This window comes from Erpetoichthys calabaricus (assembly GCF_900747795.2).
Source record: "Erpetoichthys calabaricus chromosome 1 unlocalized genomic scaffold, fErpCal1.3 SUPER_1_unloc_27, whole genome shotgun sequence".
Taxonomy (NCBI): domain Eukaryota; kingdom Metazoa; phylum Chordata; class Cladistia; order Polypteriformes; family Polypteridae; genus Erpetoichthys; species Erpetoichthys calabaricus.
The window spans coordinates 476,102-503,681 of NW_026261593.1; the positions used below are offsets into that span (position 1 = coordinate 476,102).

Here is a 27,580-nt window from a genome sequence, read left to right on the forward strand (position 1 = left end):
GCGCTTATTTGTCTGGTGTACCGACATTTTTGCGCGTTTAACGGCTGAAATCCAACATGGTTTGTGCCCTTCAGAATGAAAACAGTTTGCATTTACCTTTTTAATAAAAGGCGAGCTTTTAAGCCTGAGCATTCACCCCATAAATGCACACGTTTAATTGCACATGTGTTAATATGTATGCTTACACACTGTTTTTTCTTCATTGAGGTTTTCTCTAGCATGTAGATCGGGGTAATTACATTCACGGCATTCGTAGTCTGAATCACAATCTGATTGTATGGGTGGTTACCTACCAGGTAACGCTTATGGTTGGCCAGCAAGTCAGCTAACATCAGCCACGGTGCCTTCAGTTGTGAGAAGCAGATCATAGAATGGTTGAAAATAGTTTACTGTCAAATAATGCAAAGAGTACGCGACACGTGTTTCACTCTAATTCTTGGCTCATCAGGCGTAAGGCAAGTGTAATTGAATAGCGGCGTGTCATTGAATAGCGGCGCTGCAAGTTTAGTTTCTTTTCAATAAAGTCAGGCGTTAGGCAAGTGTCATAGAATAGCGGCGCGTGATTGAATAGCAGCGCTGCAAGATCTATGTCGATCTATGTTCCTACCCTCACCTATGGTCATGAACTATGGGTAGTGACCGAAAGATCGAGATCGCGAATACAAGCGGCTGAAATGAGTTTCCTCCGCAGGGTGTCTGGGCTTTCCCTTAAAGATAGGGTGAGAAGCTCAGTCATCTGGGAGGGGCTCAGAGTAGAGCCGCTGCTCCTCCGCATCGAGAGGAGTCAGATGAGGTGGCTCGGGCATCTGATCAGGATGCCTCCTGGACGCCTCCCTGGTGAGGTGTTCCGGGCACGTCTAACCGGGAGGAGACCCCGGGGAAGACCCAGGACACGCTGGAGGGACTATGTCTCTCGACTGGCCTGGGAACGCCTTGGGATTCTCCCGGAAGAGCTAGAAGAAGTGGCCGGGGAGAGGGAGGTCTGGGCATCTCTGCTCAAGCTGCTGCCCCCGCGACCCGACCTCAGATAAGCGGGAGACAATGGATGGATGGCCACGTGTTGCTGTGGCTCAGTCTGGTTAAGTGGAGAAGAAAGAAAAGAGAAAGCGCACGTTTCTAATATGCTTAATTTCACAATGCTTGTGGGTACACAATATGTTTTGTTGTTCCATTGTCTGTGCAGAATGTTAAACTGAATAATATTGTTAAGTTCATAGACGTCTTTCGCCGCAAGAATAGCTCGTTCACTCAGCCAATCGTGATTCTTATAATTGGTTTGAATATTGGGAAATACTTTATCAACCAATTCTTCTTTTGACGTCACTAAATTGCAGAAGTTATGAGGCAATGAAATTCATCCTGAGGTCAGATCAACCGGCACCTCTCCGTTCCCAATTTCCAGATTTCTCCAACCCCGTTATTGACAGTTTGCATTATTTGATCGTAAATGCCTTTTTGCTGAAACGTTAGCTTATATGGTGTGATAAGCTGCCCGGACACAGACAGAAGGACACCATATTCAAGTCCACCACACGTTTATTTACACTAATATCCAGTTCAATAAAGTGCACCAACCCAGTGCCAAAGCACCAAAGTCCAGGCTCTCACTCTCTCTGCCTGCTCGTCAGGCCGCCTCCTCTCTCCTGCCTCCAAAACCTTGTCCACTCCTCACCCGACTCCAGTCCTTCTTTGCAGGGAGGCAGCCCCTTTTATAAGTGCCCGGATGGGCTCCAGGTGATCCCCGACACTCCCTAGACACTCCCCTGTGTGGCGGAAGTGCCGGCTGTGTTCCCGGAAGCCCTCCGGGTGTTCCCAATCATCTTCCCCCCAGTACTTCCTGGTGTGGCGGAAGTGTTGGGGTTCCGGGTCCTTCAGGCATGGGGGCGCCCCCTGGCGAAGACCACGGGCCCCTACAGGGTTGGGCTTCCAAGCCCTGCACCCGTGGCCCTTAAAGGAACCAGGGCGGCCGCCCCCTCATGGTCCGGAGGAGGAATGAGCCCTCCTCCTGTCCTCCTGGGCGTCCCGGCTGGGCACCACCCCCAGCATATATAGTTTTGGCAGCCAAGCGCTTTTTTTCCAACCTAGAAGATGTCTCTTGAGATCCGTTTAATCGCCTCGTTGATTGCATGTCTTCCAAGGTATCTTCCTTACCCATTTCCTGCACCGAGTCATCTCCCCCTTTTATGAGTGACTGTGTTAGTGGCCATACTTCGTACAGGTCTTTGAACGCACTGAATACTTGTAATTGGTGTCGCCCGTCGGCTACTTTCGACAGGGAATGGAAGGAATTGTCGAGTAACAAAAATTATTTGTAAGTGATTTTGCATTGAAGAAATAGTAAAAACTTGATCACTTGGGTCAATACCTAAAGAAATACACACAGCAAATGCAATTGAGAATACACCAGAATCTGTATGATTTAATTGTTGCTGTGCGTCTTCATAAACTATGGGAGGTTTGTAAGGAAACAAAGCATGAAGGAAACGAAGCTGCTCTTCGGTGAGGTTGAATTTTTTATCAGCGTTTAAACTGTCATAGACATGAATTACAGCACCATCATAATAGGTACACACCCAGTGAGTCACTCGTTCAGTAGGTGCAGAAGGTAATATTTGAATATGTTTTGCATTTTGTGGAATGGGCATTATAGGTATGTCAGGAGTCCACATTAGCAAAACCTCTTGAGGTTGGAAAATTGTATGCGCAGCTAAAATTGCGTTGAATTTGCTCATGTGATCTGTTGATAAATAATCATTTTTTACCAACTTATTCATTGCAAAATCTGACAGTGGTAAGATCACTTCTTCCATAACACTAAACACAAACACTAAGTAGACACTAACACTAAAAAACGGCAACACCACTGGGAAGAACACTAAATGAGATAAAGTAAAAGTCTACTAAACTTCTTTATTATAACTGCTTTATTGTAGCAGCTGAGGGAACGCTGGCACACGCTTGTTGTCGCCGCTCCTCCCTGTTAACCACACTTTTTGCAAAATTCGCCTTAATTCTGCACTTTCTTACGCTTGTTTTATTTCGTTTATTGTACATATAGTTCGTGGATACAGCTGATTCGAATTGCATGGATTTGGCTTAATATTTACAGATTTTATGGACTCCACTTTACTGGGAACAGCCGAGTCTGTGGATCACAGGGACAAGACCTATGAACATTTCTTTGTACCTGGCGATCTAGCACCTCGGGATGATCTGTCTCCGTGATTATATTCGCTATACTGATCTGTTCCCTTTTCATCTTACAGTACTCTACGACCGGGAACTGATCTGATATTCATACTAACCTGGCTTATGGCTCCGGGGCGATCACACCTGAAATTACCAAGCGTTACTGTTTATGGCTGTGTATTGGAACATCCAAATCCTGCTTCCTCCTCCTGCTGCTTGCTATTGCCGCTCACCTACGCTACCATACCCGCCTGTCCTACCGGCTGCGTTGTGCTGTGCTGCTTCTACACTGCTATCAGCTAAGTATCACTCACTATTTTAGCACTTTGAGTACTGAGAAAAGCGCTATATAAATTTAATGAATTATTATCATTTATTATTAAACACTAAAGTACAAAAACGAAGTAGAAAATAACACTAAACCGCAAACACCGCCGGGAACACCGGCACACCGCGTCTACTAAACACTAAGAAACACTAAGTAGAAACACTGAAGGAAAAAATACTATTCAGTCAGCACCGTGTCTACTAAACAGTAAATCAATAAAGGAGAAAGGACTAAACACTATGGGAAAAAGAACGGCAAGACCGCGTCAGCTTCGGAGCTCAACTCGGAGCGAAATGAAGTGAATGAAATGAGGTGAATGGGAGGGGAGATGATCACGTGACTCCAACACCCGCCTTAACTCTCCGTCCCTCCACAAACCCACAAACACAGCCACATGGATTCCAACTCTCCTATATATATATATATATATATATATATATATATATATTATATAATAGATTATGAGTTGAAAATTCAATAATAATAAAGATGTATAAATGCATTTAACTAGGACACAAATACAATGAAAATGGCCAGCAATGGGGAGGTTTTAAAAACTATTAGGGAAAGGGAACAAAATATATTTACAGATCTTTAAAAAAAAAAATGCTAGCCAAGGTTTTGAACACAATAAAAGTGAATCATTAAATTTGTCAAAAAAGGAAAAATGCTATTTTAGCTTTATGATCAAGATGCTAATCAGAGTCAGAGTTATTATCCAGCAATATTCCATAAAAAATGTGTTCTATTTAAACTGACATTTTTCCTGATCTGTCCCATAACATTTGTTCACTAATAATATTTCTATATCACCTTTGCTTACAAGTGTAGCTCAAATTGCTCTACAAAAATATACAGTTACAAAGAAAATTGAAGGCATTATAATAGTAAATAAGCAAATGGATGGGTCCTTGTCCTTTGTAATAAATAAACTGCCTGGTCAAATGGCCGGGGACAAAGAAGGCTGAAAGTTTGTCAAGGATATTGGAGATATTAAACCCCTGGGGGTCCCAAGCCAATGCCCGCACAATCCCCCTCTGCACATCCCAGCAGACATAATTGTGGTCTCAGTCCAATCACAGTTCCATTTCTGGAAATCTTATGAACTTTGTTTCTCTCTGGAATCACAGGCAGTTTGAGTTGATGTAACAGACAGTGGAGATGCATGGGGGGCACCTCTGCAATAAACTTGAAATCGAAAATGAGAAAATCAGCAGAAGTTACTGCCCAGTGCAGATCTTACAATCTGTATACAGTACCATTTCTTATCTATTACAACCAATGCAAATAATTAAGAAAAAGCCAAATTAGAAAAGTGGGCTTGGTGAAGTTTTTTGAAATGCTCGACATTTGTAGCCTGTCACTTCTCTATTGGCAAAGCATTCCAGATTTTGTTGCACGAGTACAGAAAGCTGCCAGTTTTTGTGGTTGATCTTGGAATAAAAAGAAAAGCAACATTTAAGAAAAGAAATTTTGGGAGCAGACACTCCAAACTACAGGCAGGGTCTGAAATACTCAAAGCCTTCTAATTATTTAATAGACCCTTCAAATCAATTCTGTGTGAGACAGGCAGTCAGTGCAATGAGACTGAGACAGTTTTCAGAAGTTGGGGGAGAAAAAACAGGCCAACACCTCGTGGTCACTTGGCAAAGGCACAGTAGATCAGAGCAGAGATTGAGATGGAGGATTCTAGAAGTGCCGGGCAGGTGGGCCAGCCACTACTTCAACATGGCACACATCTCTCCTTCCTTCTTGTTTAACTGCTCCCCATAACACGGTTGGACTCTTCCACCTCACTCTAACTGTTAAAAACATAAACGATGTTCACTCACTGAGTTGAAACATTAATAAAGTGTACCCTTATTTCTTTACCAAAGTAAATCATCACAATAGATTAAGGTCTGCTAAGAGTAAAGTCTAACTAATATTTTTTTTTTGGATTTTGAAAGAACTCAGACTTAATTGTCATTATATGTAGCATCATGTTTTTGTCTTTTACATTATGCATACAGTAGACATTGTGTTACAATCTCTGTATATCTGAACTTCTAATGTGATGTGCTCAGGTGTCATTACTCACATGCAGACATCTTTGTTTTTCTCTCCTGCCTTAGTTTTGATTAAGGTTAAAATTAAGTTTCTGCTGTTTCAAAATCCAACAACAAAGCAGAGTGACTTAAGAAAATAAATGTTATTTTGCAACATGGAACAGCATCCCTGTTTAGTGACTGCTGGTACTGATGCGCCTCAGTCTCTGTGTTTGTGAGGATTCACGCTCTGAGGCTTTCTGTCTAAAATTAAAAAGCCAGTGTTAGTTACTGGACAGAGTGAACAAACACACAGTGCAGTAATTAAGGCAGCAAAATGACTGGAACATCCTAAAAGACGCCGGTATTTTGCAACGCCCGAAACATATACATCGCGGGTCAGATCGCCGCCACCGCCGGGCTGTGAATGAGAAGACCACCGGCAGCATTTGCTCAGGAATACGCCGTCTTTCTCATGACCCTGGAAATAGAAGTGTCAGTGTGCCAAATTTACATTATGTGGAAATAAACCCTGATCGCGGCTCTGTGCAAAAAGAAGCCTCATTGACTAACATTGCACTATTTAACTCGAGGTCTCTTAATGGCAAAGCATTGGTGCTGTCAGAACTCATCACTGACACCAAACTTGATATTCTGTGTTTAACGGAGACTTGGCAAAAACCAAACGAATTTGTGTCTCTCACAGAGGCGACTGCAATTGGTTTCACTTTCCACACAGAGCCTCGCAGCTCAAGACAAGGCGGTGGGCTTGCAGTAATTGTCAGAGCTGACTTAAACATTAAACGAATCCCGATTGACTGTCCATTGTTTTTTGATTGCCTGGCTCTTAAACTAACAATGAAATCAGGTCCTGTCTCACTCATTGTTCTTTATCGTCCCCCAAAATACAATGCATCCTTCTTATCCGATCTGATTGAACTTTTCACCCACCTAAGCTCTTACTCTCAGAGAATTATCCTTCTTGGTGATTTCAACATCCATATTGACATCCCCACATCTAAACTGAGGAATGAATTCCTATCCTTACTGGACTGCTTTGACTTGACACAACATGTTGATTTTCCAACCCATTCTGGCAGTCATATATTGGACCTGATCTGCACTTCTGGACTATCTGTTGCCAACACTTACAGCACTGATTTGGGACTCTCTGACCATAAAGCAGTATTTTTCACCGTTTCCCTGCCTTTCCCTCCTCTTACCTGTAAACAACAAATTTCTTACAGAAACCTTCAAAATATCTGTCCCTCTATCCTTTCTGGATCCATTTCTGATCTTTTACTGTCTTCACCTATTCCATCAACACTAGATAGTTTTGTTGACCACTATAACTCAGCCCTTCACTCAGCATTAGATAAAACAGCTCCTTTAAAACATAAGGAGGTTTCCTTTAAACGTTCAGCTCCTTGGTATAACTCAGAATTGTGATCTATGAAAGCAGCTGGCCGACGCCTTGAGAGAATGTCACGTAAGACTGGCCTCACCGTGCATATCCAGGCTTTCTCTGACCACCAAAGAGCTTACAGAGAAGCACTAACTTCTGCCAAGAACACCCATTAAGGCAGAATAATAGAAAGTGGCCATGATAACCCAAGGGTTTTGTTCTCTGTAGTTAATAAACTACTCGAACCCGCATCTGGTCCAACTACCTCTTCTACTGAAGTCTGTGAGGAATTCCTCCACTTTTTCCATAACAAAATTAATGATCTAAATAATTCAACTAACATAAATATATCATCTGTTTATATCTCTCCCTGTTTTCCCACTCCATCCAGCTCCTTCTCTAAGTTCTCACCAGTCACATCTGCGTCTGTTAATAACCTGCTTTGTAAGATGAGGCCGACTACTTGTGTACTGGACCCCATCCCCACCACACTACTTAAATCCTGCCTTCATGCCATAATCCCAACTGTTACAACAGTAATAAACTCATCCCTTGACACTGGCTCCGTGCCGCTCACTTTTAAAATTGCTTCTGTAACCCCAATGTTAAAAAAGTCTGGTCTTGATGCTGTCAATCTTAACAATTTCCGGCCTATTTCCCACTTACCTTTCCTGTCAAAAGTTCTTGAGCGTGTTGTAGCTTCCCAACTCACCAATTACCTAACCTCTAATAATTTGATGGAACCCTTTCAGTCTGGTTTCAGGGCGCGGCACACCTGTGAAACTGCTCTGCTACGGGTAACCAATGATTTGCTTATGGCAGCAGACTCTGGACAAACTAGCATATTAATTCTGTTAGACCTCAGTGCAGCATTTGACACTGTTAGACATGATATCCTACTGTCCAGAATGGAGAACATGCTGGGTATCTCTGGCACTGCCCTCCAGTGGTTCAAGTCCTATCTGACTGATAGGCAAGAGTTTGTTAGTCTTGGCAAGAGCAGATCGAGCTCAGCGCCAGTCACACAAGGAGTCCCTCAGGGCTCTGTCCTCGGTCCTCTGCTTTTCTGTATTTACATACTTCCCCTTGGCCATATTATCCATAGCTATGGACTGGGTTATCATTTTTATGCAGATGATACTAAAATCTACTTCAATGTTAAAAGTGGAACTTCATCAGAGCTTTCTCAGCTCACAACCTGCCTTAGTGAAATTAAAACCTGGATGGAGCAGAACTCTTTAAAATTAAATTGCAATAAAACTGAACTCCTGCAAATTGGGACTAAAATGCAACTTAATAAAATGAGCTCCTTCCCAGTCCATCTTGGCAGTGATCTCATCAGACCTGCCTCTACTGTAAAAAATCTTGGTGTCATTTTTGATTCCTCCCTCACTTATTCCGCCCACATAAATCACATTAAGAAACTTTCTTACTTTCACCTCCGTAACATATCCCGTGTTCGCTCCTTCCTCTCCTTCTCTAACGCTGAGAAACTTGTCCATGCTTTTATCACATTCCGCATCGATTATTGTAATTCCCTACTGGCAGGTGCCCCTTCTAATCTGATATCACAGCTCCAGCTTATTCAAAACTCAGCTGCAAGAGTCCTTACTCGAACCAGCAGCAGCGAGCACATCACACCCATCCTGCTCCGTCTTCACTGGCTCCCTGTGTCCTACAGAATCGAATATAAAATCCTACTAATAACCTACAAAGCCTTAAATAACTTCACGCCAAACTACATCAGTGACCTTCTCCATCACTATGTGCCTGCCCGCCCACTAAGGTCCTCTGATTCTGGCAACCTTGTTGTGCCCCTCACTAATCTACACTCCATGGGTGACCGCAGGGCCTTCAGCTGTATAGCGCCAGACTCTGGAATGACCTACCGAAATTAATCAGGTCAGCTGACTCCATGAATTCTTTTAAAAACAACTCAAAACTCATCTGTTCAGGAAGGCTTTTAGCTCTATTTGACTTTATTACCTTTCTCTCAGTTTACTTCTCTGTCAAGATGCCAACGTAACCTGTATCTGTGTGCGAGACCATCAATTATGTTGTCTTTTTTTTTTTTTTTTTTTTTTTTTTTTTTTCAGAATTCACTGTCTTAGTCTTCTTTATTTATTTATCTGGTTTGTACAATGCTATATACTGTATACGCTGCCATTCTTTATTATATTCTGTAAGTGCCTTGAGCATGGGAAAGGCGCTAAATAAATAAAATGTATTATTATTGTTATTATTATTAAAATATTACAGATCAAGTAATAAATATGGAGAGGATTTGCAGGAATTGTGCACAAATTACTTCTGAAACTGAACGCCTCAGTAGTCTTACCTGTAGAAATAACAAATCTAACATGAACTGCACTTCATTCTGAATTGGGAATCTTAAAAGCAGAAGAAAAGAACATCCAGTTGTGTCTCAGAATTCAGGTACACTGGCATCTGTTCAGCCACATGGAAGGCTGGTTACCACCGGGCATCCTGTAGGGTCAAGAAAAAAAATACAATAAAGGGGCATGGTTTTTCTATCTGCAGTAATAAGAAATAAGCTTTTTCTAAGGAGCAAGCCTCCTCCATTATATTCAGTTTAATGTATGTGTGTGTACTCCTCCTAAACCAACAGCTTAAACGATAAGCTAATGACATGTGACAACAGTTGGTGTCACTGTGCCACATCAGACGCACACCACACTTCTCTAATGGTTTTGGATATAAATTTTAAAATTGCCTGTTTTATGCCATAGAATTTTTTTCTACCAAACAAGCTTAAAGAAATCCATTAATGCGATGACTAAATGTTAGAAAATGTAGTATCTGTGGTTTCCTTGCTTCTTAAATTTCCTATACATAATAAGAATGTTAGACCCTCTATTATATCTTTCTGTGTGGACATTAATATGCTAGAAATAGCTTTAAAAACACTAAAGCAATTAAATCGTGTAAGATTCTGAGCTGCTTCATTAATGTGTTATTTTCTGCATCCTGCTTTCTTGTAATAACTTAGCTGTTGCTACTCTAGTATTTAATTTAGCCTTCATCATTATATATTTTTTAACTTTACTATGGAAAAACTCTTGTATTGATGTAATCTGATAACAACATAACAATGAAAAATACTGATGGCTTTGGAGGGCACACTTTACACCAGTCGAGTGTCAGACGTGCTCTCCTAATTCTATTCCTAATTCGACACCTCGATTACATTGTTTTATCAAAATCATTTTACTGTTATATAAGTTGCCCATGACCATCACATATCTCCCTTCAGGGTCCGACACTACATCTGATGCTACAAATGGAACTGTTCTATGTATGAGAATTCCCACCCCTCTAGTTTTCTTTATAAAGCTAGAATGGAACATTTGGCCAGTCCAGTCTTTTTGTAGTCTAAACTGATCCTTGGTTAGTAAGTGGGTCTCCTGTAGAAATACTATTTTAGCGTTTAAGCCTGTTAGGTGAGAGCATACTTTCTTTCTCTTTAATTCGTGATTCAGGCCTTTAACATTCCAGCTCACAAAGTTAACTGTCCCATCGTGGAGACATTGATTCTGAGTTTTTAATGTCATTTATAGTTTTAATTGGTAATATGGCAGTTTTAATCTTAGTTTCAAGATTCCCCATGAGTTCTTGCATTTTAGCCTATTGTTGCATTGATATTTATAATTATAAGAATTACAAGAATAGATTAGATATATCCTGCTCTCCTTCTCTCCCCCCTTTATCCCCCCACCCCCCCATTTTGCCTCCCCACATGAGGCTAGATCCCACTTCGCGATGTCCCAGTCCTCTGACATACAAAGAGACAGAGCATGTCCAAAACAAAACAAACCCCACCCTGCAGCGGCGTTACAGAATTAAAACAGAGATATCTTTTGCAGTTAAATTCTTAATACTATCTGCCGAAAATGTTCTAATTAACAATATTTAAGCTTGAAATAATCTTCAGCGCTTTTAAGTTAAGATATTAAGATTAAAAAAAAAACAAAAAAAAAACAAGAAAACAACCCTGGGAATGATTTTAAAAACTAGTCTAGGATAAACCTGGTAATTCCTACTGTAATAGTATAATGGTAATAGTATTAATAGTAGAAAAAGCAATAAACCAAGGGTATGAAGTTAAACATTCTACTTTAAGGTATAGTAAAATAAAAAAAAGAAAAAAAAAAAAGAAGAGAAAGAAAAAAAAAAACGAATCCTACTTTAATTACTTCCACATTTTCACACTCACGTCTATAACTCTATAACCCTGATTAAAACATAAACATATAAAGTCCAGCTAAAGAAAGAAAAAAAAAAAAAGAGATGTATAATTATAATACCAGTCTCTTTAAACATGGATCCAGAGAGCAGATCATAGGTCCTTCCCATGCCTTGATAGAATATGGCTCCTTATTAACTTTCAAAAAAGTGTCGGAAACAACTTATTTAATTCTTTTTCAGCTTCTTGTTTGCTTAAGAAAATATAATGTTGATCTTGTACTTCCACTTTGTTTGGCGGGATACAAGAGGCTGTATTTGATATCGGCTTTCCGTAGCATCCTTTTAATGTCGATGTAGGATCTGCGTTTTGCAGCTGTTGATGGTGAGAAGTCGGGAAAAATACGAATAAGATTATTTTCGAATATAATCTCTTGCTTGTGTCTGAGAAGTGCCATCACATCAAGCTTACATCATAGTCGCTCGAAGCGGACAATAAAAGACCTAGGTTTAAAGGCGCTTGGTATCTTTGTGCGATAAGCTGTGGCTATCTCAATGTCGAGTTTAAAGTCATCTCCAATTATTTTAGACAGTAATTCTACTGCAAATTTCACTGGGCTTGAGCTTTCTCGTTTCTCAGGTATACCCTCAATTCTTATATTATTTCTTCTGCACTCATCCTCCAGGGCTGCAAGTCTGTCTCCAAGTTTTTTTACATTGTTTTGCTTAATTATAAACATGCTGTTCACTCTTTAAGATAAAAACAAATGTGGACAAATGTTAAAAGAAACACACCACCAAATGCTAATAGGGTGTGTGAAATAAAGAGCTTCGACACAAAACAAAGGTTTGGGGCAGACACCCATGTACTTGATCTTGGCTGCAATATAAGGCAAAGTGTTCAGCACAACAATGTAAAGAACAGAGTCCAAAACAGAACTGGTCTACAGAGGAAGGGAGTGAGGTTTTATAGGGAGGTTTGCGGAAGTGATGTCGTCCTCTAGGCCAGGACGGGAAGTGAAGTCCTTGGAGCCGAGGTGGAAGTGATGTCTTCGTATTCAGGTAGGATTTCCTGTATCTGGTCTTCAGGGACAAAATAAGAGGGTTGAATGCACCCCACCACCCCCTAGCTGGGCATGGAATTCCCTTCTTTTGGTGCCTGCGGCTGGCTCCCATCCGCACGTGTGTGACGGGTGTTACGAAAAGAATGACATACATTCATTAATCCATTAACCCTAATATGGGAAATGCAGTGACTTTTATGTTTAAACCACGAGATTACAAAGGTCGTATTGCAACTGAAAATTAAAATTCTTATTGCCTTTTTCATCAATACGATTTACTTAAGAAAGCTGTACATATCCATTATAAAGTTCACAGACACACGTCGCATTTCATTTTGCTCCTTCATTCGATTAGAGTTAAATTTTTCAGGCGACAAATATTCTTCCAATGCATTATAAAATTCAAATGTTGCCATTTAATGACTCGCAACTACAATTCAAACCTGACGAGTGACGCGTTTTGTAAAACATTACATGTGCGCAGTACAAATTGGGCAGCATCGTGAAATCAATTTTTATTAAGCAAAGAGTGTGTACACGAGACAAATCGGATGGAGACTCATGTCGCAAAATAAAAAAAACGCAGATCAGGCACAGTCGTAATAGTAAACTTCTGCGCATGTGCATGCATGACTCGGTTTGTCTTTATGCGTATGCGCTAGCGGATTGGGCAGGCATGCAGATCGGGTAGTGACAACGCCATCTGTTTAGGAGATCAGTCTAGGATTACTATGCATGTTCACTACGTTTTGATTGCGAATACTTAGGGATGGACGGACTGTTAAAAGACTTGTACTTTATGGCATGCGTGAAGCTTTCAACTGTATCAGAGTGCGCAGGACTCTGATTGCGAGTTCACAGCATGGAAACAAATTAATTAAAAATGGAGCCGCAGCGAATACCCCGAGTCACGTTAATGTGCCGATGACAGTTGAATCAGAACTGGCGAAGTTCATTTAGTGAGGTTTGTTAATTGAAAATATTGCAAATGTTCAAGTGAAACTACAGGACATATTTTACAAACGCAGTGTCCGCAAGGCCTGCATCATTGTTCAGGACCCCTTACACCCCTCACATGGATTTTTCACACTTCTGCCATCCAAGAGAAGATACTGCAGCATCAAAGCCAGATCTACCAGGCTGCAGGACAGTTTTTACCCCCAAGCTGTCAGACTCCTTAACATTATGCTGCCATCTGGGATCTTCCACACGGCTTCAACCACCTCTAAAAACAGAACTTTTATACATGCAAGCCACTGTCCTGCAAAGACGAGTGTGCAGGTAGAGAAGAACTGAAAATCTCATACTGACCTTTAAGGATTTTGACTCTCTTGATATCCTTCTGCTGTGAAATATTCTGACTTGTCATTGTTTACACATGTCTCACACTGATAATTTCTGTATTATCTATATCTATTATTTATTTATTAAATTACATATCTATTGACTATATTTATGTATCTAGATTGTAAATACTATACATTGCATCAATGTTCATATTGCTAACAACACATCAATATTGCTGCTGTTTCTTTGTCTTGTCTTTACACAATGTCTTGTCTTGTTTGTGTTTCAATTTTAATTTTAATTCTATTTTTAATTTATTAAAATGTTGTTACACTGTGGACCCTGAGCTTCGCAGTTTCGTCTATCTGTATACTTGTATATGGTTGAGATGACAATAAAGTTCCCTTTGACTTTGACTTAAAGCTGGTGAGAACACTTTAACTATTTGAGAGTGGAGTGATTATAAGCAGGCCACAGGAATCAAAAAGCATCTTGTAGCGAATGGCATTTGTAAAAGTAAATCAAATGAGAAAATGCATACATACATACATACATACATACATAAAAGCGTACCTGACATTATCCATGACTTGACTTACTGCACTGCGCTCTCGTGTGTCTCTGTTGGATATTCTTGTGAGCTCCGCTGCATTTTAACCACGACCACTTCGTGACGCACTTGTTATGACATCAGCCGGACCCGACCCTGGCTACACGTGACAGTTTGCTAAAAAGTTGAAAGCGAAATTGAAACGTCAGGTATGCGATGGGAAACCTAACAGCTATTCTATCTAATCACACCAACTGTCGAGGAGGTCAGTCTAGGATTACTATGTGTGTTCACAACGTTTTGATGATGAATACGTAAGGATGGGCGGACAGTTAAAACACTTGAACTTTATGTGCATGCGTGAAGCTTTCAACTGTATCAGAGCACGCAGGACTCTGATTGCGAGTTCACAGCGTCTTCTTCTTCTGACTGCTCCCATTAGGGGTCACCACAGCGGATCATCTTCTTCCATATCTTTCTGTCCTCTGCATCTTGTTCTGTTACACCCATCACCTGCATGTCCTCTCTCACCACATCCATAAACCTTCGCTTAGGCCTTCCTCTTTTCCTCTTGCCTGGCAGCTCTATCCTTAGCATCCTTCTCCCAATATACCCAGCATCTCTCCTCTGCACATGTCCAAACCAACGCCATCTCAACTCTCTGAATTTGTCTCCCAACCGTCCAAATTGAGCTGACCCCCTAATGTACTCATTTCTAATCTTGTCCATCCTCGTCACGCCCAATGCAAATCTTAGCATCTTTAACTCTGCCACCTCTAGCTCTGTCTCCTGCTTTCTGGTCAGTGCCACCATCTCCAACTCATATAACATAGCTGGTCTCACTACCATCCAGTAGACCTTCCTTTTCAATCTTGCTGATACCCATCTGTCACAAATTACTCCTGACACTCTTCACCACCCATTCCACCCTGCCTGCACTCTCTTTTTCATCTCTCTTCCACAATCCCCATTACTCTGTACTGTTGATCCCAAGTATTGATTGGAAGATGGCGCCGACTGGTGTGGCTGGCCGTCTGCTTGTCTCTCTAGTTTTAACTTTGTTTTTATGTTTTTATGTTTTAGTTTATCCCAACGGCCACTGTCCTATGATCGTGAGTCTTTACTAAACATATTTTCTGGCTTGCTTTCCTCTCAATTTTCATCTCCTGGTTGGATTTTTTGTGAACCTCCACCTTTGTTTTATTCATCTCCTGACTTCTTCACCTGGACACCGGTGTTCACCTATATCAGTGAGTTGAATGCCCCTCGGAGACGCAAACGCACTCGCCGCCATCGTGGGAAAAGAGCCAGAATTGCTGTTAAACAACGCCGACTTAAGTCCCAGAGCTTTGATTCCCGATGCCTGCGAGTCGTCTATGACCCATCTTCTCCTGCTCAGGTCTCCACCACTGGTTCATGGGCGCTGGACACCGGATTTAATTTCTCCACTTCAACACAGCATCACTTTTCCTCAGTCTGCAGTCGAGTAGTAAACGCTGCTAATCTTTGCACACTCACCCGTGCTCATCCCGCAACGAGATCTTCTACTTCTATCAAGGCTGCTCTCTTGAACGTGAGATCAGTGTCTAATAAAACTTTTATTCTGCAAGACTTTATTATCTCAAATAATCTGGATTTCTTCTTCATCACTGAGACTTGGATTTTCAATGGTGACTCTTCTTGTTTTACTGACTTGACTCCACCAGGTTATTCATTTTTAAACTCTCCTCGCCTGACTCGTCGTGGGGTGGGGGGGCATTGCCACTGTTTTTAAAAGTATGTTCTTGTGTCGGAGCCTTACAAGTGGTCCGTTTAGTAGCTTTGAACTCCAACTTTTTGAAGTGTGCAGCTCCCCTTCTCTGCTGTTTGCTGTAGTTTATAGACCTCCTGTAATTAATGAAACTTTCATCTCTCAATTCTCTGATCTCTTGGCTGATATCACCCTCTCTCATGATAAAGTTCTTATTGTTGGTGATTTCAAAATTCACGTTTGTTGTCAATCGAAACCTTTGGTCAATGACTTTTTATCACTTTTGAACTCATTTGATTTTATACAGCATATTATTACGCCAACCCACTCTCTCGGTCACACCCTCGATCTTGTTCTTACTCGTGATATTTCAGTGAATAATATTGATTTATGTGATGTTTCTTTTACTGATCACTTTTCTATAATGATGGATCTGAATATTACTGTCGATGTCCCTACTAATAGCTGTCCCCCACGCTGCTTGAGCTTTTTAAATTCTTCTATTATGTCTGATTTTAAAACCATTTTCTCTAGTCTTTATGTGCATGACCAAAATAGTGGTATCGATGATTCTGTCATAAAATGTAATTCTTCCTGTAAAACGATTTTAGACTCAATTGCTCCACCCAAGATACGCAGTAATAAGGGTAGACCTGCTCCCTGGCTAAATGAAAATACACGATCACTGCGCCGCGCCTGTCGAACTGCTGAACGGCGTTGGAAAAAAGATGGACTGTTTGTCTCTAAACAGATTTTTAGGACTTCTCTTTTCAATTTCCAGGCTGAAGTTAAGATAACAAAACAAAATTTCTTTGCCGATTTAGTATCCCGTCATTCAAAGAATCCTAGGGTCTTATTTAATTCAATTAATGCGTCCATTCACCCCCACTCTGCGATGGGATCAAATAGCATTGTTCATTCATGTGACCAGTTTCTATCATTCTTTGTCAGCAAAATCGATACCATCTGCCGTGGCATTGTTCAGACGGGCTATGAACTTCCTACTAATAATCATGACATTGTCTAAGAATCCTTTGATCTAGTCTCACTTTCACAGCTAAAAATAACTATTGACACCCTTAAACCAGCTCCCAGTCCTCTGGATATTGTACCACCACGTCTCTTAGTGGAAGTCTTTGATGTGTTGGGCCCACCCTTATTAGCCATCATCAATAATTCTATTAGTTCGGGAGTTGTGCCCTCATCTTTTAAACATGCTGCAGTCCGTCCCTGTCTAAAAAAGGCAGAATTAGACCCTGGAGTTTTAGCCAATTTTCGTCCAATTTCCCAACTGCCATTTCTGGCTAAAATTCTAGAAAGAATTATTTATAATCAATTGGTTGATCACCTTAACTCCATTTATTTGAGATCTACCAATCTGGCTTTAGGCATTATCATGGTGTTGAAACGGCCCTCCTGAAAGTGTTCAATGACATCTCTCTTATTACTGACTCAGGTGATGCGGCAGTCCCTCTCCTCCTTGACCTGTCCGCTGCCTTTGACACCATTGACCATGAGATATTGCTGATGCGGCTTGAACATCTTGTTGGTCTTAAAGGGGCTTCTCTTAACTGGTTCAGGTCATATTTAACTGGTAGACACTTTTCAGTGACTTTTAATTCCTCTTCTTCTTCTACTGCTCCTCTTAAATATGGTGTTCCTCAGGGATCCATTTTGGGTCCTATTTTATTCTTCATATACCTTCACCCTATTGGAGCAATTTTTAGGAAATTTAACATTTCTTTTCACTGCTATGCTGATGATACTCAGGTTTATATTCCTGTCTGCAACTCTACAACAAATCAACTCCACAACTGTCTGTCTGAATCAAGATCCTGGATGGCTAATAATTTTCTTGATCTAAATCAAAATAAAACTGAGGTGCTTATAGTGGGTCCATCAGCTAAAGCCCAAATTGGTCTTGGACTTCTCGGCTCTTTCTTTGTCTTTTCCAAACCTCAAGTCCACAATCTTGGTGTTACCTTTGACAGTATCCTCTCTTTTGAGAAACAAGTAAATTCTGTAGTCAAGAGTTGCTTTTTCCAACTTCGTCTATTAGGTAAGATAAAGCCTTTCGTATATTCTAGGGATCTTGAGATAGCTACTCATGCGTTTATTTTTTCTCGCCTCGATTACTGCAACTCGCTGTATTCTGGGATTAACAAATCCCTGATACACAGGTTATAGTTGGTCCAAAATGCTGCTGCTCGCTTTCTGGTTGGGGCAAGAAAGTATGACTCTGTCTCTCCTACTTTGGCTTCTTTACACTGGCTGCCTGTCAGTTTTCGAATTGATTTTAAAATCTTGCTGCTAGTTTTTAAATCTTTACATGGGTTTGCTCCTGCCTATTTATCTGAACTGTGTGTTTTACATCAGCCATCTAGAGTGCTTAGATCTTCTGTTCAACTGTCTCTGGTTGTCCCTCGTACCAAGTGTAAAACAAGGGGGACAGAGCAGTGGAACTCTTTACCTCATCATATAAAGGAGTCGTCTACAATTGAACTGTTTAAAACAAGAATAAAGACTCATTTCTACTCACTTGCATTCCGTGACCTTCAGTAATACTGATGGTTTCCTCTTTGTGATTATATAACATTACAGTAATCCCTCGCTATATCGCGCTTCGCCTTTCGCGGCTTCACTCTATCGCGGATTTTATATGTAAGCATATTTAAATATATATCGCGGATTTTTCGCTGCTTCGCGGGTTTCTGCGGACAATGGGTCTTTTAATTTCTGGTACATGCTTCCTCAGTTGGTTTGCCCAGTTGATTTCATACAAGGGACGCTATTGGCAGATGGCTGAGAAGCTACCCAACTTACTTTTCTTTCTCTCTCTCTTGCGCTGACTATCTGTGATCCTGACGTAGGGGGTGTGAGCAGGGGGGCTGTTCGCACACCTAGACGATACGGACGCTCGTCTAAAAATGCTGAAAGATTATCTTCACGTTGCTACCTTCTGTGTGCAGCTTTTAAGTATGCTGCACGGTGCTTCGCATACTTAAAAGCAAACAGCCCTATTGAATTGTTTGCTCCTTTGAAGAGGAACATATGTTTGCATTCTTTTAATTGTGAGACTGAACTGTCATCTCTGTCTTGTCATGGAGCACAGTTTAAACTTTTGAAAAAGAGACAAATGTTTGTTTGCAGTGTTTGAATAACGTTCCTGTCTCTCTACAACCTCCTGTGTTTCTGCACAAATCTGTGACCCAAGCATGACAATATAAAAATAACCATATAAACATATGGTGTCTACTTCGCGGATTTTCTTATTTCGCGGGTGGCTCGGGAACGCAACCCCCGCGATGGAGGAGGGATTACTGTACTTCTATTTTTTATGTATATAACATTACTTCTGTTTATTATGTATTTTATTTTATGTTCATATATTTTATTTCAATTTATGTTTTATGTTAATTTGTTCTATTTTTGTAAAGCACTTTGGCCACAGCATTACTATGTTTGTTTTCCATCCATCCATCCATTTTCCAACCTGTTGAATCCGAACACAGGGTCACGGGGGTCTGCTGGAGCCAATCCCAGCCAACACAGGGCACAAGGCAGGAACCAATCCCGAGCAGGGTGCCAACCCACCGCAGGACACACACAAACACACCCACACACCAAGCACACACTAGGGCCAATTTAGAATCGCCAATCCACCTAACCTGCATGTCTTTGGACTGTGGGAGGAAACCGGAGTGCCCGGAGGAAACCCACGCAAACATGGGGAGAACATGCAAACTCCACGCAGGGAGGGCCCCGGAAGCGATCCCGGGTCCCCAGGTCTCCCAACTGCGAGGCAGCAGCGCTACCCACTGCCCCTTATGTTTGTTTTAAATGTGCTATATAAATAAATTGACATTGACAAGTATTTAAACTCCTCCACCTTCGCCAACTCTACTCCCTGCATCCTCACCATTCCACTGACCTCTCTCTCATTTACACACATGTATTCTGTCTTGTTCCTACTGACCTTCATTCCTCTCCTCTCTAGAGCATATCTCCACCTCTCCAGGGTTTCCTCAACCTGCTCCCTACTATCTCTATAGATTACAATGTCATCAGCAAACAACATAGTCCACGGGGAATCCTGTCTAATCTCGCCTGTCAGCCTGTCCATCACCATTGCAAATAAGTAAGAGCTCGGAGCCGTTCTCTGATGTAATCCCACCTCCAACTTGAATGCATCCATCACTCGTACCGCAGATCTCACCACTATCACACTTCCCTCATACATATCCTGTACAACTGTTACATACTTCTCTGCCACTCCCGACTTCCTCATACAATACCACAGCTCCTGTCGAGGCATCCTGTCATATGCTTTCTCCAGGGGCCTCATGTATAATGCCATGCGTAGAACTCACACTATAACATGGCGTAAGCACAAAAGCGGGATTGTGCGTATGCACAGAAAAATGCAGATGTAGGAATCTGTATGTACGCAAACTTCAACGTCCTTCCGCTAAATAAATCCCGATCAGCGTGAAAAGTAACGCACATGCACGCGCCTTCTGTCCCGCCCCAACTCCTCCTAAAATTACGCCTCTTTGAATATGCAAATCGATATAAATAGCCTTCTGTGAAAAGACAATGGGAAAAGCACGGGGGAAAATATAAGAATTTCAGTGAATACCAAGTGGAGGCAAAGGAATAGCGTACTATTTGTTGGTTTAAACAGTGGTATAATCAACAAAAGGAAGTTGATCGAGTGACATAGTGTCGGAGAAACTCGAAAGCTCAAGTTCACAAAGTCACACAGTGCCCGAAATAAAAAAGAAGCTGTCACATATCAAAGTCACCGTGAAAAGGCAAGTCGTAGCCCACCGTCTGAGTGTCATATGAACGCTTATTAGGGTACAGACAAAAAAAATAGGCACACAGTGGGAAAAAAGCACGAAATGTCAACTTTAATCTCGAAATTTCCACTTTAATCACGTAGTTTATTTTACCATTAAAGTAGAACATTATAAACTTCATCTTAAAATCGTTTAATTTACTAGTTTCTCAAATCCCATCGTAACTAAAGTAGCACGTTAAATGCTTTGTTCTGTATTTGATCTTCTATTTCTGTGAATCACTACCTGCTTCTTAAACAGGCTTTCTCTTCCTCCGACAGAACACAGAATCCATTACATTCGTGATATTACAGCTCTCTGAATAATTAAAATACTGAGATGTATACTTGATATCTTTTTCATGATGATAGGAGTTAAAGCATGTTATTAAACATGGGAACACGGTGGCGCAGTGATTGTTCATATCTCACGCAAGAGGCTTGCTGCGCCATGCGCGACCTTCGATGAAATAATTTATTACAGAAGTACAGTCTCTTTCAAACGTACTAACCTCCAATTCCTGTCCTTACTTTTCTTTCTCCAAATACCCAATCGCCACACAATCAGCTCTGTAATAGACGTGAAGCCATTTGTAAGCTTAGAACGCCGATTCTTCAAAACTTTTAAGGAACATTGTAATATCTTTGTAGTACATGTTAATTATTCTATCTGTCTATCTTTCCAGTGTCACGTCAGCGCAAGAATACAAAGCAATGCAGGAACAATCCCTGAACTAGCTAGCGCTGCGGCACCGTGTCCTCACATGTTTAATTATTAACAATACAGATTATGTAAATGAAGTTAAAGTTTTATCTGTATAATATAATCAACATATTTTACTGCATTTCATCTTAAAAATTATATTGTCATCATATGGAAATACGCGCTTTATAAAGTGGCGCAGGTTGTGCAATATTATAACTGTAGTGCAAGTTTACAGTGAAGTAATTGTACTTATAAGTAAACAGTTCTACAAGGAGCACTTGATGGACTGATTGAGTGCATTTAGAGTTCTTGGGATAAAACTTTTTCTAAACTGCGAAGTCCGTACAGGGAAGTCTCTAAAGCATTTTGCCGTGGCTGAGGCAGCATCTGCTTCATGCTGTGTACCGATAATTCTCTTTCCGATCAGCTGCTGCTGTGATTCCCCACTCAGATACAGTGATATAAATACTCCGAGTGGTGCAGTGAGAGTAATATGGAAAAAGATGATCTGCTGTGGCAACACCTAACGGGAGCAGCTGAAAGAAGAAGAAGATGCAGTGAGAGTTACAACGCTAAAGCAGTTAAGGTATTTGGAATACTATGGCTATTCCCTGGACCATTATAATGCTGCAGGTTAATTACAATCAGATGCATTACACTAATAAACAATATGCAGTTAGTTTCAGTGTATTTATAAAGCCGCGTCAGGAATGTGGATCTAAGAAAGACCACACAAGAACAGAAGCACTGCTTTGACGCTGGGTGCCACCAGTCTGCAAAACCGAGCAGAGAAATTGCGTACGCCAAGGTATGAGGTACCGTGGAAATGTGCGTGGCTTTACGACAAGTTTAGGTTTTATACATCGCGATTTGAGCGTGGAAACATTTGTACGCAACATTTCTGTGCATATGCACCGTTTATACATGAGGCCCCAGGTCCACAAAGATGCAATGCAACTCCTTCTGGCCTTCTCTAAATGTCTCCATCAACATCCTCCGAGCAAACATTGCATCCGTGGTGCTCTTTCTTGGCATGAAACCATACTGCTGCTCACTAATCATCACCTCACTTCTTAACCTAGCTTCCAATACTCTTTCCCATAACTTCATGCTGTGGCTCATCAATTTTATCCCCCTGTAGTTACTACACTCCTGCACATCCCCCTTATTCTTAAATATCGGCACCAGTACACTTCTTCTCCACTCCTCAGGCATCCTCTCACTTTCCAAGATTCCATTAAACAGTCTGGTTAAAAACGCCACTGCCATCTCTCCTAAACACTTCCATGCTTCCATAGGTATGTCATGCAGACCAACGGCCTTTCCATTTTTCATCCTCTTCATAGCTGTCCTTACTTCCTCCTTGCTAATCCGTTGCACTTCCTGATTTACTATCTCCACATCATCCAACCTCTTCTCTCTCTCTCATTCTCTCCATTCATCAGCCTCTCAAAGTGCTCTTTCCATCTGCTCACCACACTCTCCTCGCTTGTGAGTACATTTCCATCTTTATCCTTTATCACCCTAACCTGCTGCACATCTTTCCCAGCTCGGTCCCTCTCTCTAGCCCACCGGTCCTTTTCTCCGTCCTTAGTGTCCAATCTCTCATACATCTCATCATACGCTTTTTCTTTAGCCTTCACCACCTCTTTCTTCACCTTCCATCTTATCTCCTTGTATTGTTGTCTACTTTCTGCATCTCTCTGACTTTCCCACTTCTTCTTTTCCATCCTCTTCCTCTGTATACTCTCCTGTATTTCCTGATCCCACCACCAGGTTTCATTTTCCTCCTTCATCTGTCCAGATGTCACGCCAAGCACCCTTCTTGCTGTCACCCTTGCTACATCTGCTGTAGTTTTCAAGCTGTCTAGTAATTCTTCACAGCCACCCAGTGCCTGTCTCACCTCCTCCCTAAACTCAACCTTGCAGTCTTCCTTTTTCAACTTCCACCATTTGATCCTTGGCTCTGCCCTCACTCTCTGCCTCCTTTTGATCTCCAATGTCATCCTACAGACCACCATCCTATGCTGCTTAACTACACTTTCCCATGCCACCACTTTGCAGTCTTCAATCTCCTTCAGATTGACTCTTCTGCATAGGATATAATCTACCTGTGTGCATCTTTCTCCATTCTTTTACGTAACCCTATGTTCCTCCCTCTTTTTAAAATACGTATTCACCACAGCCATGTCCATCCTTTTGGCAAAATCCACTATCCTTTGACCTTCTTCATTCCTCTCCTTGACAACATACCTACCCATCACCTCCTCATCTCCACTGTTCCCTTCACCAACATGCCCATTGAAATCCGCTCCAATCACCACTTTCTATCCCTTGGGTACACTGTTCATCACTTCATCCAACTCACTTCAAAAATCTTCTTTCTCATCCATTTCACACCCAACTTCGGGTGCATATGCACTAACAACATTCACCATCACACCTCCAATTTCCAGCTTCATAATCATCACTCTGTCTGACACTCTTTTCACCTCCAAAACACTCTTGACATACTGTTCCTTCAGAATAACCCCTACTTCATTCCTCCTGCCGTCCACACCATGATAGAACAATTTGAATCTACCTCCAATCCACCTGGCCTTACTCCCCTTCAATTTAGTCTCTTGCACACACAATATATCAACCTTCCTTCTCTCCATCATATCTGCTAACTCTCTCCCCTTACCAGTGCCAGTGCCAATGCCAACATTCAAAGTTCCTACCCTCAGTTCCACTCTCTTTATTTTCCTCCTCTCCTCCTGCCTCCGGACACGTCTCCCCCCTTTACTTCTCCTTCTTCTTCTTCGGCCAACAGTATCCCAATTTCCGCCAGCACCCTGTTGGCTAACAGTACTGGTGGCGATCGTTGTTAACCCAGTTCTTGACTGATCCGGTATGGAAATTTGTATTGTTGTCCACATATTGATTTGGCAAAATTTTACGCTGGATGCCCTTCCTGACGTAACCCTCCCCATTTATCTGGTCTTGGGACCGACACAAAGAAACACACTGGTGTGTGCATCCCCTGTTGATGGGTTTGTAGGTCATCAATACATTTTAAAAGATTGTGCCTGATAATACTTAGGATCAAGAAACACAACTCTAAATTATATATCTTGCCAATGCTGATTGGTAGAATGCTTAATATTGCAAAGAAGAGCTTTAGTATTACGGGTCACGACGACTCTGTAATCAGTTTGAATCTGTTCTATCATTGTTTGATTGGGGGTAACACGGTAAATGCGTTGGTGACTGGGATTGTGCTCCTGTAACAGGAAGATTGGTTAGGAATGGTAGAGACAGCACAACCATCATTTTTATTTAAGGAAATGTTTTGTTATTATACTGTGCTGTGACTAAGACGACTTTTACTGATCGCCTATTTGGACCTTGAAGATGTGTTCACGAGGGAGGGATGTTACTGCTAAAGTCAGATGCTTTTAAAGCAGGTCCAGATGTGTTAATCTGCACTGCTCTTTAGCTTTAGCACTCAAATGGACCTTTAATGTCAACCTCCGTAAAACTCGCTGGGTTCTCTTTTCACCACAAGGCATGTAAAGTGATGTCCAGGCGCTGTTTCATGTTGAATGACAGCTGTATTTAGTTGTGCAGCACGTACTTTTAGTCACATTACACTTTACATACACAGTACAGTATTTCAACTGCAGAGTTTGGATCAATGAATACTAACAGCGCTCACCTTGGAGTGTAGTGTGTGTGTGTGTGTGTGTGTGTGTGTGTGTGTGTGTGTGTGTGTGTGTGTGTGTGTGTGTGTGCCGGTGACTGATCTGCGCCGTGTCTCTCAGCCTCTCTGATGTCCTCCGGGTGGACATCTTTGAAATTTGTGGTGTAGCGGAGCGAAATTAAACTGATCTGCCACAGTAATTCAAATATTATATCAGTTAGAGAATTTAAGTTGATATGCTAATTTACTTATGGGTCCCAGCACATGAAGGAGTCAAAGGAAACAAAATTGTGGATGATTTGGCAATAAAAGCAACTATCCATCCATCCAACCATTTTCCAACCCGCTGAATCCGAACACAGGGTCACGGGGGTCTGCTGGAGCCAATCCCAGCCAACACAGGGCACAAGGCAGGAACCAATCCCAGGCAGGGTGCCAACCCACCGCAGGACACACACAAACACACCCACACACCATGCATACACCAGGGCCAATTTAGAATCGCCAATCCACCTAACCAGCATGTCTTCGGACTGTGGGAGGAAACCGGAGTGCCCGGAGGAAACCCACGCAGACACGGGGAGAACATGCAAACTCCACGCAGGGAGGGCCTGGGAAGCGAACCCGGGTCCCCAGGTCTCCAAACTGTGAGGCAGCAGCGCTACTCACTGCGCCACTGTGCCACCCTAAAAGCAACTAAACATCTTATATTATTGAATTAGAATTAACATTCAGTAAATCCGAAGTTAACAGTCTGACACGACTGAAAATCGATGAGATGTGGCAAATCATGTGGGACACTGACAGTAAGGGAAGGCATATGTACAGAGTAGAAAGCAGAGTGAGATTCGTAGGAAAAGGGGGCAGAACAAGAGAGGAGAAATTAAATTAACTTGCATCAGGATTGGGCATATTAGGTTAAATTATACACAATTCAAGACAAGGCAGCACCAGTCTGGAGTGTGTAGATCACGTAATCAGCTAGAGACTGTAGAGCGTGTATTATTAGGGCGTGTGGCATGTAAATTACATCAAGTTCAACATTTTAAATCTCTAGGAATGAGTAAATTAACATTACAACAATTATTAAAGTATGGCGATGAGTGCAAATTGATTCATAGTTTCATATTAAGTTATATAAAAACTGTAAGGTTATTTGAGAGTGCGATGTCTCACTGAAAAGTCTTCATATTAAGAATTTGAACATGGAGAGACAAACAAAGATAAGTGCTCTGGGTTTGGAGATAACGTTTTATGGATGTGTAAGTTCTCATTCGCTCAACTCAGAGTTACTGCACACGATTTAAGAGAAGGGCGAGCAGCACGACCTCCAACCCAGCGCCAAACTTTACTCGAGTGAATCCTCCTGTGGCCGCCCGCGTGTCTTTTCTATTCAATCATCAGTGTGTGTGTCTCCAGTTCACTTCACGTATTCAAGTCCATTTTCTATTTCACATCATCCTGTTTCACCGTCGCCACCTCCTACTCTACATTTTGATTTCTTACCGTGTATTCCTTCAGTCCAAGCTCATTTGACAAAGATTAAGGAGAAAGTGGTGCAGATTGATTTACAACTCCAAATGCCACCTTCAACTGACCAGCAGAAAGCTGGTAAATACATTCATTCCATAAATAATCACAATTTGAGGAAACCGAGGCCAACAACAGCCACTGTTAAACATAACATAAAAAAGCGTATCGCTATTCGATAATCGATTTGTGGATTAATTATTAAGTAGGGCTAAGATTTACCTCAGTCAGCAAGATCTACCCCCCCAAAACAAAGTAAACCCAAGATCATAAAATCAATTTAAAAACCACCACCATCTCAAATGTTTACCTCTCCTGCCCCGTCAGTCAGTCCACACGGTGGGTGTCTTTCTCACAGCACAGTAATCACCTCACACACTAAATGCTGCCCTCTTAAGAAATACCAGCACAAGTCTCACCTCCACTCGGCGATGTCACCTGTGTGTCCACCTGCGACCAAACTCCCTAATTATTAAGCTGACCACCACGACCTCCCTCACAAACTGGCTCAAGTGGCATACGTGTTGTATCAAAGTCACTCTTCTGATGTTATACCCAATAAAATTAAAAACATGTGCACCAATTTAAACAAACAGATTATGCAAATCCAGTGTCCAGCAATAGATAGAATGGAATTGGTAGAACGTTATTTGCCACAATGGGGAAATTTTGCTTTTTACTGAGGTCCATCCATCCAATATCCAACCCGCCATATCCCAACTACAGGGTCACAGAGGTCCGCTGGAGCCAATCAATACCTGGTGGCATGGATCGTGGACTATCTTACAAACAGACCTCAGTATGTGCGTCTCGGGAATTGCAGGTCTGACATTGTGGTCAGCAGCACAGGAGCGCCACAGGGGACTGTACTTTCTCCGGTCCTGTTCAGTACATCGGACTTCCAAATCAACCTGGACCCTGTGATTATCAGAGCAGACTGTGTGCAGAGGGTGCAGACCTATAAATACCTGGGAGTGCAGCTGGATGATAAATTGGACTGGACTGCCAATACTGAT

At 41.7% G+C, this 27,580-nt stretch overlaps 3 protein-coding genes across 3 annotated transcripts in view; 2 read left to right on the top strand and 1 right to left on the bottom strand.

Moving 5' to 3' along the window:
• LOC114643402 (zinc finger protein OZF-like) overlaps positions 1–27,580 on the top strand; it is a 719,868-nt gene that overhangs the window by 346,503 nt on the left and 345,785 nt on the right. The gene's annotated exons all lie outside the window — the stretch shown is intronic.
• Positions 1–27,580, bottom strand: part of LOC114642086 (zinc finger protein 664-like) — a 396,955-nt gene that overhangs the window by 271,300 nt on the left and 98,075 nt on the right. The gene's annotated exons all lie outside the window — the stretch shown is intronic.
• The window catches only part of LOC114642003 (zinc finger protein OZF), a 1,360,360-nt gene that overhangs the window by 64,684 nt on the left and 1,268,096 nt on the right, over positions 1–27,580 (top strand). The window lies entirely within an intron of this gene.